The 15,881-nt window shown below is 39.0% G+C and overlaps 1 protein-coding gene across 2 annotated transcripts in view; it reads left to right on the forward strand.

Annotated features, from left to right (window-relative positions):
- Nucleotides 1–10,091, forward strand: part of LOC131424264 (uncharacterized) — a 33,632-nt gene extending 23,541 nt beyond the window's left edge. For both annotated transcript variants that reach the window (XM_058580125.1, XM_058580126.1), the window contains 2 exons: nt 2,178–2,330; nt 9,651–10,091. The gene's annotated coding sequence lies outside the window, so the exon portion shown is untranslated. The remainder of the gene's footprint in view (nt 1–2,177; nt 2,331–9,650) is intronic.
- Nucleotides 10,092–15,881: the final 5,790 nt, after the last annotated feature.

Raw genomic sequence — 15,881 nt, forward strand, 5'->3', positions numbered from 1 at the left:
CTGTAGAGGGTACTCCGTTATCAAAAAATGGACAAGGACCAGGTGTTTACCCATGATATCATGGAGAAAAACATTGGGCTCCATTGCCAAAAAATGGACAAGGGGGCCCAATGCTCCGGGACCCACAACCACAAATATACAGAGCACTGGAGGAACCCAGCAACACCATCAGGGTAGTGCCCAGGACACATTATCCATTAGATCCCTCATTAGACAAACCAGAGGAAGCGCAGGATTGGACATCTGTGCCTCGCCAGAGCAGTACTAACTCCAGAGATGGGAGTTCAAATCATTCTCACAGGGGTAAAAGGACCTCTTCCCCAAGGAACAGTAGGCTTATTATTAGGACGCAATTCTTCTACACTAAAAGGACTTATGATAAGTCCTGGGGTAATTGATCCAGATTATGTAGGTGAAATAAAAAATATAGCCAGTTCTCCAAAGGGTATATCAGTATTTCACCAGGAGATAGAATAGCACAGTTATTAATAATACCCAGCCTACATGATAAATTTTCCAGTAGTAGTATAGAAAGAGGTTCCAAGGGATTAGGCTCCACAGGTGTAGATTGGGCTATGTTGTCTTTAAATTTAGATTCTCGCCCCATGCTAAAACTAAATATTCAAGGACATGAATTTAATGGGCTACTGGATACAGGTGCAGACCTTAGCATCATCTCTCATCAAGAATGGCCAAAACATTGGCCATTACAACAAGCCACTCAAATGCTTCGAGGCCTAGGAGTGGCAACTAATCCCCATAGAAGTGCAATGGTATTAGATTGGAAGGATCCTGAAGGATGTGAAGGAAAAATACAGCCATATGTATTGGATCATCTTCCTATAAATTTATGGGGATGACATGTCCTAGATCAATTAGGACTAACATTAACAAATAACATCAATTCAAATGCGCCCACTATTATGGCTAGATAAGGTTTTAGGAAAGGAAAAGGATTAGGAGAAAAAGGACAAAGTATAGTGGCACCAATACAAATAGATCAAGAAATAGATAGACATGGATTGGGTTTTCAGAAAGGGTCACTGATACAATAAAAATTACCTGGAAATCAGAAAGGCCAGTATGGGTTCCTCAGTGACCCCTGACTAAAGAAAAGATACAAGCAGCCCATGACCTGATCAAACAACAATTAGTGGAGGGACATATAAAACCTTCTGTATCTCCCTATAATACTCCCATTTTTGTCATCAAAAAGAAATCTGGTAAATGGAGATTATTGCAAGATTTAAGAGCCATTAATAATGAGATGGTTATTATGAGACCTGCTCAATCAGGGATTCTTCAATTGTCTGCTTTGCCAAAAACCTGGTATGTTTTAGTTATAGATATTAAAGATTTTTTTTTCAATTCCAATTCATCCTGAGGATAGTCCACATTTTGCATTTACTGTCCCTGTGTTGAATCATTGCCGCCATCTGGATGGGCACAATCAGGAGCCACTTGTCAAAAGAAACTAACTTTATTTTTAGAACCACACACGCCAAACAAAACAGCTCTTCAGGAAAAACCCTCAGAGCCCAAACTGCCACCACCGGCTTCCCACAAGCCTCTCCCTCAACCACAAGCCTCTCCACCTCCCCCCATCCTCCTGCTCTTGAGGCCGATTGGCTGGGTCACGTGGGCGGAGCCAAAAAAGACCCCAATGAGCAGCTCCGTGGTCTGAAAGGGCAGGGAAACAGCCCAATGAGCATCACCACAGAGGAGCCAATCAGCTAGATGTTGCTGGGGCCGCTGTGAGCCAATCATCAGCTGGCAGTCTGAAAGGGTGGGGAAACAGCTCAATGAGCATCTCCAATGAGCATCACCGCAGAGGAGCCAATCAACTAGATGTTGCTGGGGCCGCTGTGAGCCAATCATCAGCCGGCAGCTGGAAGTTTGCTGGCAGCTGGAAGTTTGCTGGGGCCCCTTTGGCTGTGGCTCTCAACATCTCCCCCTCTCTGTTTAAACAACAAGCATGTGGCTTAGGGACCGTGCCTGCCTTAGGTTGTCCAATACTACATATGGTCCTTACCCGTTAGGTTGGTACCATTGCAATTGGATCTTACCCATCACTGACTACCAGTCCAGTATACAGCCACACCTGTGGAGAGGTCTTTGTACCAGCGGGGGGGGGGGTGAGGTTCTTTGCCTCACCTCTGTTGGCCTCCAAATTTTAGCTGAATGATCATGACAAGCAGAAGGGAGGAAGATACACCAAGCCAATTGACGGCTCCTTTTGGAAAAATTATACCACCGATGACATCATCAGCAAAAATACCCCAACACGACCACAAGTCGCTGCACCAACAGAAAGTTCACAATGCATACAGGTGAGTTTACAATGTGTCCAGGCAAGTTCTGCAAGCAGTTCAGTGATGGCTATTGCAGAAGCTGTAGATTGGTTTTATCTTTGTCTTCACCAGCACTGGGATGAAGATAGGAATTCTGGCAATAATGGCTAAAGAAAAAATTATGTAACATTCCAGAAGGCACTAAAAGAAAACAATTTTCTTAATAATAATTTACATTGTCTTTAAGAGAATTATTAAACATAATGAAAAGGAAAGGTGAAAGTAAACAAACAGATCTGTTAACCTCCTTTTTTGTTTACATATTAAAACAATCCTCAACAGTTGTTTATCCAATTTAAATTAAACCATTTAAGTCACATGAAAAAAATATATATATATTTGGATCCATTTTTCATGAGCGCTCATCATATATGATATATGGACATATGTACATTCAAACGTATAACACAAAACACAAGTGTGCACACATAATATAATACATACAACAAATAACATTATAGTAAAGGCCTTATAACTTTTTACAGGTGAAATCTCCATTGCAATGTTTAAAAACTCTATAGTCAAAAAATAGAACTGATCAGCAAAACATTAACCTAGGTCTGTATGAGCTCAAAAAACAAAATAGAATGTGGGAAAGGGCAATCATAAAATAGATATTGAAAAAAGCATCTTGGTTCTATCACAGATGTAAGGATAGCCAAACTGGAGTTTTGGATATCAGCTGTTATGGACTTGAGTCAAATCATCTTTTTTTGGTCTGTAGAAATCGCTTTAGTTAATCTCTCTGGAATCCAAATTGGCTGCTGTTCTCCCTGTGGAAACACACAAACAGAACCCCGACTCCAGACAATTACTGGGTCAGGACCTTTCCATTGTCCTGTCAGAATATCCTTCCAAAGTACCTTGGGCTTATGCACATTTTTTGGACACATATGCCTTTCCGCAGCACTAAGTCCTGATGAATCCAAATTTAAAAAGTTTAGAGTAAAAAGGGTTATTTTAAGTTTATCTTTGGGGAATATATACCCCTTCCCAATTCCATCTTTTTGCTTTAATAAGTACATTTTAATAGTTTGATGAGCTCTTTCAACTTTGCCTTGTCCCTGTGGATTGTATGGAATTCCTGTTATATGAGTAATGCCAAATGATGAGCAAAATTGTTTAAAAGAGGTAGAAGTATAACCAAGGGCATTATCTGTTTTTAACTGTTTTGGAACACCCACAGTGGCAAAATTTTGTAAGCAATGAGCTATAACATCTTTAGTTTTTTCTCCGGCATGAAGGGAGCCCATCAAAAATCCAGAAGAAGTATCAACTGTAACATGCAAATATTTTAATTTTCCAAATTCTGGCAAGTGTGTGACGTCCATCTGCCAAATATGGTTAGGTATCAATCCTCTAGGATTGACTCCAAGATTAACTTGTGGTAAAAAGGTCACACAATTTTGACATTGTTTTATTATTTGTCTAGCTTGTTCCTTAGTTATTTTAAAACACTTTTGTAAAGTATTAGCATTGACATGGAACTTTTTATGAAAATTTATAGCTTCTTCTAGTGTAGAGAAAATATGTATGTCATGTGTAGTTTTATCTGCTAAATCATTGCCCAAACTAAGGGTTCCAGGCAATCCTGTATGTGCCCTGATATGTCCTATAAAGAATGGATCTTTTCTGTCCCAGATTAGACTTTGTATAGTGGAAAGCAAAGAGAAAACAGTAGCGGAAGGGGAAATCCTACCAGCATCTTCAAGGGATACTATAGTGTTAACTATATATTGACTATCGGAAAATAAATTAAATACAGAATCTTTAAACATCACAAAATCTTGTAATACTGATTTAAGCTCTACCTTTTGAGCTGATTGTTTGGATACTAAAAATGTAAAAGTTTGATCAGGTGTAACTATTGCTGCTGTACCATTATTTGACCCATCAGTGAATATATTTGGAGCATTCATGATAGGTGTTTTTCTTGTCATTTTTGGAAAAATTACAGGATACGATGACCAAAAAGACAATAAAGGATTAGATGGTAAGTGGTTATCAAATGAAACATTAGATTTGCACATGATTATTGCCCAAGTATTTAACTCATTAGCTAACTCATCGATTTGATTCATAGTATATGAATAGCTGGGCTGTTAGCCATCCCTTGAGGGAGTACTTTCCATTCATATCTCTGATCAGGACCTTCATGATTCAGTGCAGGGATAGTAAATGCAAAACGTGGACTATCCTCAGGATGAATTGGAATTGAAAAAAAAACAATCTTTAATATCTATAACTAAAACATACCAGGTTTTTGGCAAAGCAGACAATTGAGGAATCCCTGATTGAGCAGGTCCCATAATAACCATCTCATTATTAATGGCTCTTAAATCTTGCAATAATCTCCATTTACCAGATGTCTTTTTGATGACAAAAATGGGAGTATTATAGGGAGATACAGAAGGTTGTATATGTCCTTCCGCTAATTGTTGTTTGACCAGGTCATGGGCTGCTTGTATCTTTTCTTTAGTCAGGGGCCACTGAGGAACCCATACTGGCCTTTCTGATTTCCAGGTAATTTTTATTGTATCAGTGACCCTTTCTGAAAACCCAATCCATGTCTATCTATTTCTTGATCTATTTGTATTGGTGCTGCTATACCTTGTTCTTGTTCTCCTAATCTTTTTCCTTTCCTAAAACCTTGTCTAGTCCTAATAGTGGGTGCATTTTGATTGATGTTATATGTTAATGTCAAACCTCCATGTGCTTGTAAAGTCTTCCATGCCTTAACTGCATCTACAGCAATTTGTGCATATACACCAGGATCATATGCAATTTGTTGCTGCTGATCCTCATAAGGTCCCTTTCCTAACAACATATCTAGATTTCTCTGAGGATAACCAGCTGCTGCATTTTGCCTAGCCATCTCCTTGCAAAATTCCTCATTGGCAACCTTCCATAACAGGTATTGTCCTCCATTTAGCACAGCTTTACACATATTAGCCCAATCTGCTGGCGTCATGTTCAAGTTGTTAATGGATTCGACCATGCTTACAGTGAAGGGAGCTTGAGGACCATAGGTTGTTACAGCCTCTTTTAGCTGCTTCACTGTTTTGAAATTTAAAGCATGGTGAATTCGCTGCCCTCCTGTCTAAAATACAGGGCATGTTAATATTTGAGATCCTGTCTCAGGATCCCAACTATCAACTGCAGGGGTTGTGGGCCTCCCAGCATATGGAGGTGGTGCTGTTGGTTGGACACTTACACCCTCTGGTGATAGAAAGGTGTTAGTAGCAGTCTCCTGTAGAGGTGGTGCTGTTGGTTGGACACTTACGCCCTCTGGTGATAGAAAGGTGTTAGTAGCAGTCTCCTGTTGTAACTTTCCCCCTGATGGCTTTTTCTGTTTTACACTTTCTTTCTCTGTCTGACTAACTTGAGAGGCCTTCTCTTTTACTTGAATCTTTTCCTCTGTCTGACTAACTTGAGAGACCTTCTCTTTCACTTGAATCAATATGTCTTCTCCTTCCTCTACCTTTGTCTGAACTGAAGGCTTTGGACTAAGCAAACAAGATACCAACGTCCACAATGGCAATGTGCCAACTGGCAGAGTCCCTGGGCTTTTCTTTTCTATTCTTTTTAAATCTTCACCATGATGGTTCCATTGTGATATATTTAACAACTCCTCCTTAAAAATCCATGGGCTACATTTTTGTATTGTATGAACGTATGCCCTGACTGCTCTTGATTTTACTGGGATGCCTCCTTCCTCTAACAATTTACTTAACACTCTTTTGGTTTGTTTTTTACTAATTTCTGATCCCATATTTCTACTATAATACAACCCAACAAGATAACACCAAACAAAACCGAGATAGAATGAAATAAAAATGGAACAACAAAAAATCATTATAGCCTTTCTCCCTATCTGTTCCTCAGATGCAAATAGTTTTTCCTCAGATGTGAGAGGTTTTTCTTCTGTCTCACTCATCTCCAGGGACAGGCAACTTAAAACAAAAGTGAACCAAAACAAAAGAGGAATCTTAAAATGGCTACCCATCCTCTCGCCCTGCCCTCAGGGGCAAGCAGTTTACCTTATCACTTACCCTCAGTCGCTCCCCATATGGGCCACCAAATGCCGCAGTCTGGCTGGGCACAATCAGGAGCCACTTGTCAAAAGAAACTAACTTTATTTTTAGAACCACACACGACAAACAAAACAGCTCCTCAGGAAAAACCCTCAGAGCCCCAACTGCCACCACCAGCTTCCCACAAGCCTCTTCACTTCCCCCACTCCTCCTGAGGCCAATTGGCTGGGTCGCATGGGCGGAGCCAAAAAAGTCCCCCAATGAGCAGCTCCGTGGTCTGAAAGGGCAGGGAAACAGCCCAATGAGCATCACCGCAGAGGAGCCAATCAGCTAGATGTTGCTGGGGCCGCTGTGAGCCAATCATCAGCTGGCAGCTGGAAGTTTGTTGGCAGCTGGAAGTTTGCTGGGGCCCCTTCGGCTGTGGCTCTCAACAAATCATGAAGGTCCTGATCAGAGATATGAATGGAAAGTACTCCTTCAAGGGATGGCTAACAGCCCAACTATGTGTCAAATTTATGTTAACAAAGCAATCCAGCCACTTAGAAATCAAAATCCTGAACTACAAATATTTCATTATATGAACGATGTATTATTAGCACACAAAGATAAAAACACAATGCTAGAATGTTATGCCACACTTACAAATTTATTAAAAAATTATAATCTAGAGATAGCAATAGATAAAGTACAATTAAATCTTCCAATTAATTATTTAGGAGTTCTATTATCCTCAACCATGGTCCATCCACCAAAAATTCAAATACGAGTAGATCAACTCAAATCACTTAACGACTTTCAAAGTTATTAGAAGACATAAATTGGATAAGGCCTTATCTAGGCCTACCAACAGGAGAGTTGGGACCTTTATTTGATATCCTAAAAGGTCCATCAGATCCAAATTCACCCCGAATGTTAATGCCTGAAGCAAGAAAGACATTAAAAATCATTGAAACATATATGGAAAATATGCATTTGGATAGAATTGATATAAGTTTGCCTTTATTATTTATTGTACTACCAACAAAAATATTCCTACAAGAGTATTTTGGCAAGAAGGTCCATTATTATGGATACATTTATCTTATTCTCCTAACACTATTCTTACTAGGTATCCTGAGGCTGTAGGACAATTAACACTGAAAGGAATAAAAGCAGCAAAGGGAGTATTTGGAATTTCTCCCAATAAAATTATTACTCCATTTACTATGGATGAAATTGATGAGTTAGCTAATGAGTTAAATACTTGGGCAATAATCATGTGCAAATCTAATGTTTCATTTGATAACCACTTACCATCTAATCCTTTGTTGTCTTTTTGGTCTTCGCATCCTGCAGTTTTTCCAAAAATGACAAGAAAAATACCTATCATGAATGCTCCAAATATATTCACTGATGGGTCAAATAATGGTACAGCAGCAGTAGTTACACCTGATCAAACTTTTACATTTTTAGTACCCAAACAATCAGCTCAAAAGGTAGAGCTTAAAGCAGTATTACAAGCTTTTGTGATGTTTAAAGATTCTGTATTTAATTTATTTTCTGATAGTCAGTATGTAGTTAATGCTATAGTATCCCTTGAAGATGCTGGTAGGATTTCCCCTTCCTCTACTGTTTTCTCTTTGTTTTCCACTATACAAAGTCTAATCTGGGACAGAAAAGATCCATTCTTTATAGGACATATCAGGGCACATACAGGATTGCCTGGAACCCTTAGTTTGGGCAATAATTTAGCAGATAAAACTATACATGACATACATATTTTTTCTACACTAGAAGAAGCTACAAATTTTCATACATCCTTCCATGTCAATGCAAATACTTTACATAAGCATTTTAAAATAACTAAGGAACAAGCTAGACAAATAATAAAACAATGTCAAAATTGTGTGACCTTTTTACCACAAGTTAATCTTGGAGTCAATCCTAGAGGATTGATACCTAACCATATTTAGCAGATGGACGTCACACACTTGCCAGAATTTGGAAAATTAAAGTATTTGCATGTTACAGTTGATACTTCTTCTGGATATTTGATGGGCTCCCTTCATGCTGGAGAAAAAAACTAAAGATATTATAGCTCATTGCTTACAAAATTTTGACACTGTGGGCGTTCCAAAACAGTTAAAAACAGATGATGGCCTTGGCTATACTTCTACATCTTTTAAGCAATTTTGCTCATCATTTGGCATTACTCATATATCAGGAATTCCATACAATCCACAGGGACAAGGCAAAGTTGAAAGAGCTCATCAAACTATTAAAATGTACTTATTAAAGCAAAAAGATGGAATTGGGAAGGGGTATATATCCCCCAAAGATAAACTTAAAATAACTCTTTTTACTCTAAACTTTTTAAATTTGGATTCATCAGGGCTTAGTGCTGCGGAAAGGCACATGTGTCCCAAAAATGTGCATAAGCCCAAGGTACTTTGGAAGGATATTCTAACAGGACAATGGAAACGTCCTGACCCAGTAATTGTCTGGAGTCGGGGTTCTGTTTGTGTGTTTCCACAGGGAGAACAGCAGCCAATTTGGATTCCAGAGAGACTAACTAAAGTGATTTCTACAGACCAAAAAGAAGATGACTTGGCTCAAATCCATAACAGCTGATATCCAGAGCTCCAGCTTGGCTATTCTTACATCTGCAACAGTGATTCTCCCACACCTGGAGGCTAATGAATAATGAACAACATTAAGGCCTATTTCAAATGTAAAAAACCTTGGGGGTTGCTTGTGGGAATACCTTCAGACCCATACGCAAGTTACAGGAAGAAGAATGGGATATCAAAAGAAGAGTCAAACCCAGGTGGTAACCAGGATGCTTTTTTAATATCTATTTTATTATTGCCCTTTCCCACATCATGAAGTTCTATTTTATTTTTTGAGCTCATACAGACCTAGGTTAATGTTTTTCTGAACAGTTCTATTTTTTGACTGTGGAGTTTTTAAACATTGCAATGGAGATTTCACCTGTGAAAAGCTATAAGGCCTTTACTATTATGTTATGTGTTGTATGAATTGTGTTATGTGTGCACATTTGTGTTTTGTGTTGTATGTCTGTATGTGCATATGTCCATATTTCATATATGAGGAGTGCTCATGAAAAAATGGATCCAAATTTTTTTATTCATGTGATTTAAATGGTTTAATTTAAATTGGGTAAACAGCTGTTGAGGATTGTTTTAAAATGTGAACAAAAAAGGAGGTTAACAGATCTGTTTGTTTACTTTCACCTTTCCTTTTCATTATATCTAATTCTATTCAGGATTGTTGAGAGCCACAGCCAAAGGGGCCCCAGCAAACTTCCAGCTGCCAGCAAACTTCCAGCTGCTGGCTGATGATTGGCTCACAGCGGCCCCAGCAACATCTAGCTGATTGGCTCCTCGGCCCCAGCAACATCTAGCTGATTGGCTCCTCTGCGGTGATGCTCATTGGACTGTTTCCCTGCCCTTTCAGACCACGGAGCTGCTCATTGGGGGACTTTTTTGGCTCCGCCCACGTGACCCAGCCAATCGGCCTCAAGAGCAGGAGGATTGTGGGAGGTGGAGAGAAGCTTGGGTGGGAGAGAGAGGCTTGTGGAAAGCCGGTGGTGGCAGTTGAGGCTCTGAGGGTTTTTCCTGAGAGACTATTTTGTTTGTCGTGTGTGGTTCTAAAAATAAAGTTAGTTTCTTTTGACAAGTGGCTCCTGATTGTGCCCAGCCAGACTGCGGCATTTGGTGGGCCGCACGGGGAGCGACTGAGGGTAAGTGAAACTGCTCGCCCCTGAGGGCAGGGCAAGAGGATGGGTAGCCATTTTAAGATTCCTCTTTTGTTATTTTGTTTCACTTTTGTTTTAAGTTGCCTGTCCCTGGAGATGTGTAAGATGGAAGAAAAACCGCTCACATCTGAGGAACAGATAGGGAGAAAGGACGGATGGACATTTCAGGAGGCTATTATAATGATTTTGTGTTGTTCCAATTTTGTTTCACTCTGTTTCAGTTTTGTTAGGCGTCATCTTGTTGGGTTGTATTATAGTAGAAATACGGGATCAGAAATTAGTAAAAAACAAACTGAAAGAGTGTTAAGTAAATTGTTAGAGGAAGGAGGCATCTCAGTAAAATCAAGAACAATCAGGGCATACGTTGATACAATACAAAAATGTAGCCCATGGCTTTTTAAGGAGGAGTTGTTAAATATATCACAATGGAACCATCATGGTGAAGATTTAAAAAGAATAGAAAAGAAAAGCCCAGGGACTCTGCCAGTTGGCACATTGCCATTGTGGACATTCGTATCTTGTTTGCTTAGTCCAAAGCCTTCAGTTCAGACAATGGTAGAGGAAGGAGAAGACATAATGATTCAAGTAAAAGAGAAGGTCTCTCAAGTTAGTCAGACAGAGGAAAAGATTCAAGTAAAAGAGAAGGCCTCTCAAGTTAGTCAGACAGAGAAAGAAAGTGTAAAACAGAAAAAGCCATCAGGGGGAAAGTTACAACAGGAGACTGCTACTAACACCTTTCTATCACCAGAGGGCGTAAGTGTCCAACTAACAGCGCCACCTCCATATGCTGGGAGGCCCCCAACCCCCGCAGTTGATAGTTGGGATCCTGAGACAAGGTCTCAAATATTAACATGCCCTGTATTTGAGGCAGGAGGGCAGCGATTTTACCAAGTTTTAAATTTCAAAACAGTGAAGCAGCTAAAAGAGGCTGTAACAACCTATGGTCCTCAAGCACCCTTCACTGTAAGCTTGGTCGAATCCATTAACAACTTGAACATGACGCCAGCAGATTGGGCTAATATGTGTAAAGCTGTGCTAAATGGAGGACAATACCTGTTATGGAAGGTTGCCAATGAGGAATTTTGCAAGGAGACGGCTAGGCGAAATGCAGCAGCTGGTTATCCTCAGAGAAATCTAGATATGTTGTTAGGAAAGGGACCTTATGAGGATCAGCAGCAACAAATTGCATATGATCCTGGCGTATACGCACAAATTGCTGCATATGCAATTAAGGCATGGAAGACTTTACAAGGACATGGAGGTTTACAAGGTCAATTATCTAAGGTAATACAAGGAGCTAATGAACATTATGCTGAATTTGTAGATAGGCTTATTCAAACAGCTACCAGAGTTTTTGGGAATACAGAACAAGCAATGCCATTACTAAAACACCTGGCTTATGAGCAAGCGAATCGTTGGTGCAGAGATATCATTAGACCATGGAAACATGAAGATTTAAACACATATATTAAATTATGTAGAGACATTAATGAACAAGAGCAAGTCGTGGCAGCTGCAGTAAAACAGGCTTTAGATGCCAGAAACATTAATGAACAAGGGCAAATTGTGGCAGCTGCAGTAAAACAGGCTTTAGATGCCAGGCCAAGAACATGCTACAATTGTGAACAAACAGGACATTTTAAAAGGAATTGCCCCATTGGAGGAGGGTTTAACAAAACTAGGTATCAAAGGAGTAGAATACCAGGTATTTGCCCACGATGCCGTAGAGGGAGACATTGGGCTAATGAATGCCGTTCTCAAACCACCATAGAGGGTACTCCATTATCAAAAAACGAACAAGGACCAGGTGTTTATCCACGATATCGTGGAGAAAGGCATCGGGCTCCATTGCCAAAAAACGGACAGGGGGGCCCAATGCTCCGGGGCCCAAAACCACAAATATACGGAGCACTGGAGGAACCCAGCAACCCCATCAGGGTAGTGCCCAGGACACATTGTCCATCAGATCCCTCATCAGACAAACCAGAGGGAGCGCAGGGTTGGACATCTGCGCCTCCGCCAGAGCAGTACTAACTCCAGAGATGGGAGTTCAAATCATTCCCACAGGGGTGAAAGGACCTCTTCCCAAAGGAACAGTAGGCTTATTATTGGGACGCAGCTCTTCTACTCTAAAAGGACTTATGATAAGTCCTGGGGTAATTGATCCCGATTATGAAGGTGAAATAAAAATTATAGCCAGTTCTCCAAAGGGTATATCAGTAATTTCACCAGGAGATAGAATAGCACAGTTACTAATAATACCCAGCCTACATGATAAATTTTCCAGTAGTAGTATAGAAAGAGGTTCCAAGGGATTAGGCTCCACAGGTGTAGATTGGGCTATGCTTTCTTTAAATTTAGATTCTCGCCCCATGCTAAAACTAAATATTCAAGGACATGAATTTAATGGGCTACTGGATACAGGTGCAGACCTTAGCATCATCTCTCATCAAGAATGGCCAAAACATTGGCCATTACAACAAGCCACTCAAATGCTTCGAGGCCTAGGAGTGGCGACTAATCCCCATAGAAGTGCAATGGTATTAGATTGGAAGGATCCTGAAGGATGTGAAGGAACTATACAGCCATATGTATTGGATCATCTTCCCGTAAATTTATGGGGACGAGATGTCCTAGATCAATTAGGTTTGACATTAACAAATAACATCAACCAAAATGCACCCACTATTATGACTAGACAAGGTTTTAGGAAAGGAAAAAGATTAGAAAAACAAGAACAAGGTATAGCAGCACCAATACAAATAGATCAAGGAACAGACAGACATGGGTTGGATTTTCAGAAAGGGCCACTGAGACAATAAAAATTACTTGGAAATCAGAAAGACCAGTATGGGTTCCTCAGTGGCCCCTGACTAAAGAAAAGATACAAGCAGCCCATGACCTGGTCAAACAACAATTAGCGGAAGGACATATACAACCTTCTGTATCTCCCCATAATACTCCCATTTTTGTCATCAAAAAGAAATCTGGTAAATGGATATTACTGCAAGATTTAAGAGCCATTAATAATGAGATGGTTATTATGGGACCTGCTCAATCAGGGATTCCTCAGTTGTCTGCTTTGCCAAAAACCTGGTATGTTTTAGTTATAGATATTAAAGATTGTTTTTTTTCAATTCCAATTCATCCTGAGGATAGTCCACGTTTTGCATTTACTATCCCTGCACTGAATCATGAAGGTCCTGATCAGAGATATGAATGGAAAGTACTCCCTCAAGGGATGGCTAACAGCCCAACTATGTGTCAAATTTATGTTAACAAAGTAATCCAGCCACTTAGAAATCAAAATCCTGAACTACAAATATTTCACTATATGGATGATGTATTATTAGCACACAAAGATAAAAACACATTGCTAGAATGTTATGCCACACTTACAAAGTTATTAAAAAATTATAATCTAGAGATAGCAATAGATAAAGTACAATTAAATTTTCCAATTAATTATTTAGGAGTTCTATTATCCTCAACCATGGTCCGTCCACCAAAAATTCAAATACGAGTAGATCAACTCAAATCACTTAATGACTTTCAAAAGTTATTAGGAGACATAAATTGGATAAGGCCTTATTTAGGTATACCAACAGGAGAGTTGGGACCTTTATTTGATATCCTAAAAGGTCCATCAGATCCAAATTCACCCCGAATGTTAACGCCTGAAGCAAGAAAGGCATTAAAAATCATTGAAACATATATGGAAAATATGCATTTGGATAGAATTGATATAAGTTTGCCTTTATTATTTATTGTACTACCAACAAAAAATATTCCTACAGGAGTATTTTGGCAAGAAGGTCCATTATTATGGATACATTTATCTTATTCTCCTAACACTATTCTTACTAGGTATCCTGAGGCTGTAGGACAATTAATACTCAAAGGAATAAAAGCAGCAAAGGGAGTGTTTGGAATTTCTCCCAATAAAATTATTACTCCATATACTATGAATCAAATTGATGAGTTAGCTAATGAGTTAAATACTTGGGCAATAATCATGTGCAAATCTAATGTTTCATTTGATAACCACTTACCATCTAATCCTTTATTGTCTTTTTGGTCATTGCATCCTGTAATTTTTCCAAAAATGACAAGAAAAACACCTATCATGAATGCTCCAAATATATTCACTGATGGGTCAAATAATGGTACAGCAGCAGTAGTTACCCCTGATCAAACTTTTACATTTTTAGTACCCAAACAATCAGCTCAAAAGGTAGAGCTTAATGCAGTTTTACAAGCTTTTGTGATGTTTAAAGATTCTGTATTTAATTTATTTTCTGATAGTCAGTATGTAGTTAATGCTATAGTATCTCTTGAAGATGCTGGTAGGATTTCCCCTTCTTCTACTGTTTTCTCTTTGCTTTCCACTATACAAAGTCTAATCTGGGACAGAAAAGATCCATTCTTTATAGGACATATCAGGGCACATACAGGATTGCCTGGAGCCCTTAGTTTGGGCAATGATTTAGCAGATAAAACTACACATGACATACATATTTTCTCTACACTAGAAGAAGCTATAAATTTTCATAAAAAGTTCCATGTCAATGCTAATACTTTACAAAAGCGTTTTAAAATAACTAAGGAACAAGCTAGACAAATAATAAAACAATGTCAAAATTGTGTGACCTTTTTACCACAAGTTAATCTTGGAGTCAATCCTAGAGGATTGATACCTAACCATATTTGGCAGATGGACGTCACACACTTGCCAGAATTTGGAAAATTAAAATATTTGCATGTTACAGTTGATACTTCTTCTGGATTTTTGATGGGCTCCCTTCATGCCGGAGAAAAAACTAAAGATGTTATAGCTCATTGCTTACAAAATTTTGCCACTGTGGGTGTTCCAAAACAGTTAAAAACAGATAATGCCCCTGGTTATACTTCTACCTCTTTTAAACAATTTTGCTCAACATTTGGCATTACTCATATAACAGGAATCCCATACAATCCACAGGGACAAGGCAAAGTTGAAAGAGCTCATCAAACTATTAAAATGTACTTATTAAAGCAAAAAGATGGAATTGGGAAGGGGTATATATTCCCCAAAGATAAACTTAAAATAACCCTTTTTACTCTAAACTTTTTAAATTTGGATTCATCAGGACTTAGTGCTGCGGAAAGGCATATGTGTCCAAAAAATGTACATAAGCCCAAGGTACTTTGGAAGGATATTCTAACAGGACAATGGAAAGTCCTGACCCAGTAATTGTCTGGAGTCGGGGTTCTGTTTGTGTGTTTCCACAGGGAGAACAGCAGCCGATTTGGATTCCAGAGAGATTAACCAAGGTCCTGACCCAGTGATTGTCTGGAGTCGGGGGTCTGTTTATGTGTTTCCACAGGGAGAACAGCAGCCGATTTGGATTCCAGAAAGATTAACTAAAGCGATTTCTACAGACCAAAAAGAAGATGATTTGGCTCAAATCCATAACAACTGATATCCAAAACTCCAGTTTGGCTATTCTTACATCTGCAACAGAACCAGGATGCTTTTTTCAATATCTATTTTATTATTGCCCTTTGCCATATCATGAAGTTCTATTTTGTTTTTTGAGCTCATACAGACCTAGGTTAATGTTTTGCTGATCAGTTCTATTTTTTGACTATAGAGTTTTTAAACATTGCAATGGAGATTTCACCTGTAAAAAGTTATAAGGCCTTTACTATAATGTTATGTGTTGTATGTATTATATTATGTGTGCACACTTGTGTTTT

Source organism: Marmota monax, unplaced genomic scaffold (assembly GCF_021218885.2).
Source record: "Marmota monax isolate L192 unplaced genomic scaffold, Marmota_monax_Labrador192_F-V1.1 WCK01_AAM20220418_F8-fsc00400, whole genome shotgun sequence".
NCBI lineage: Eukaryota > Metazoa > Chordata > Mammalia > Rodentia > Sciuridae > Marmota > Marmota monax.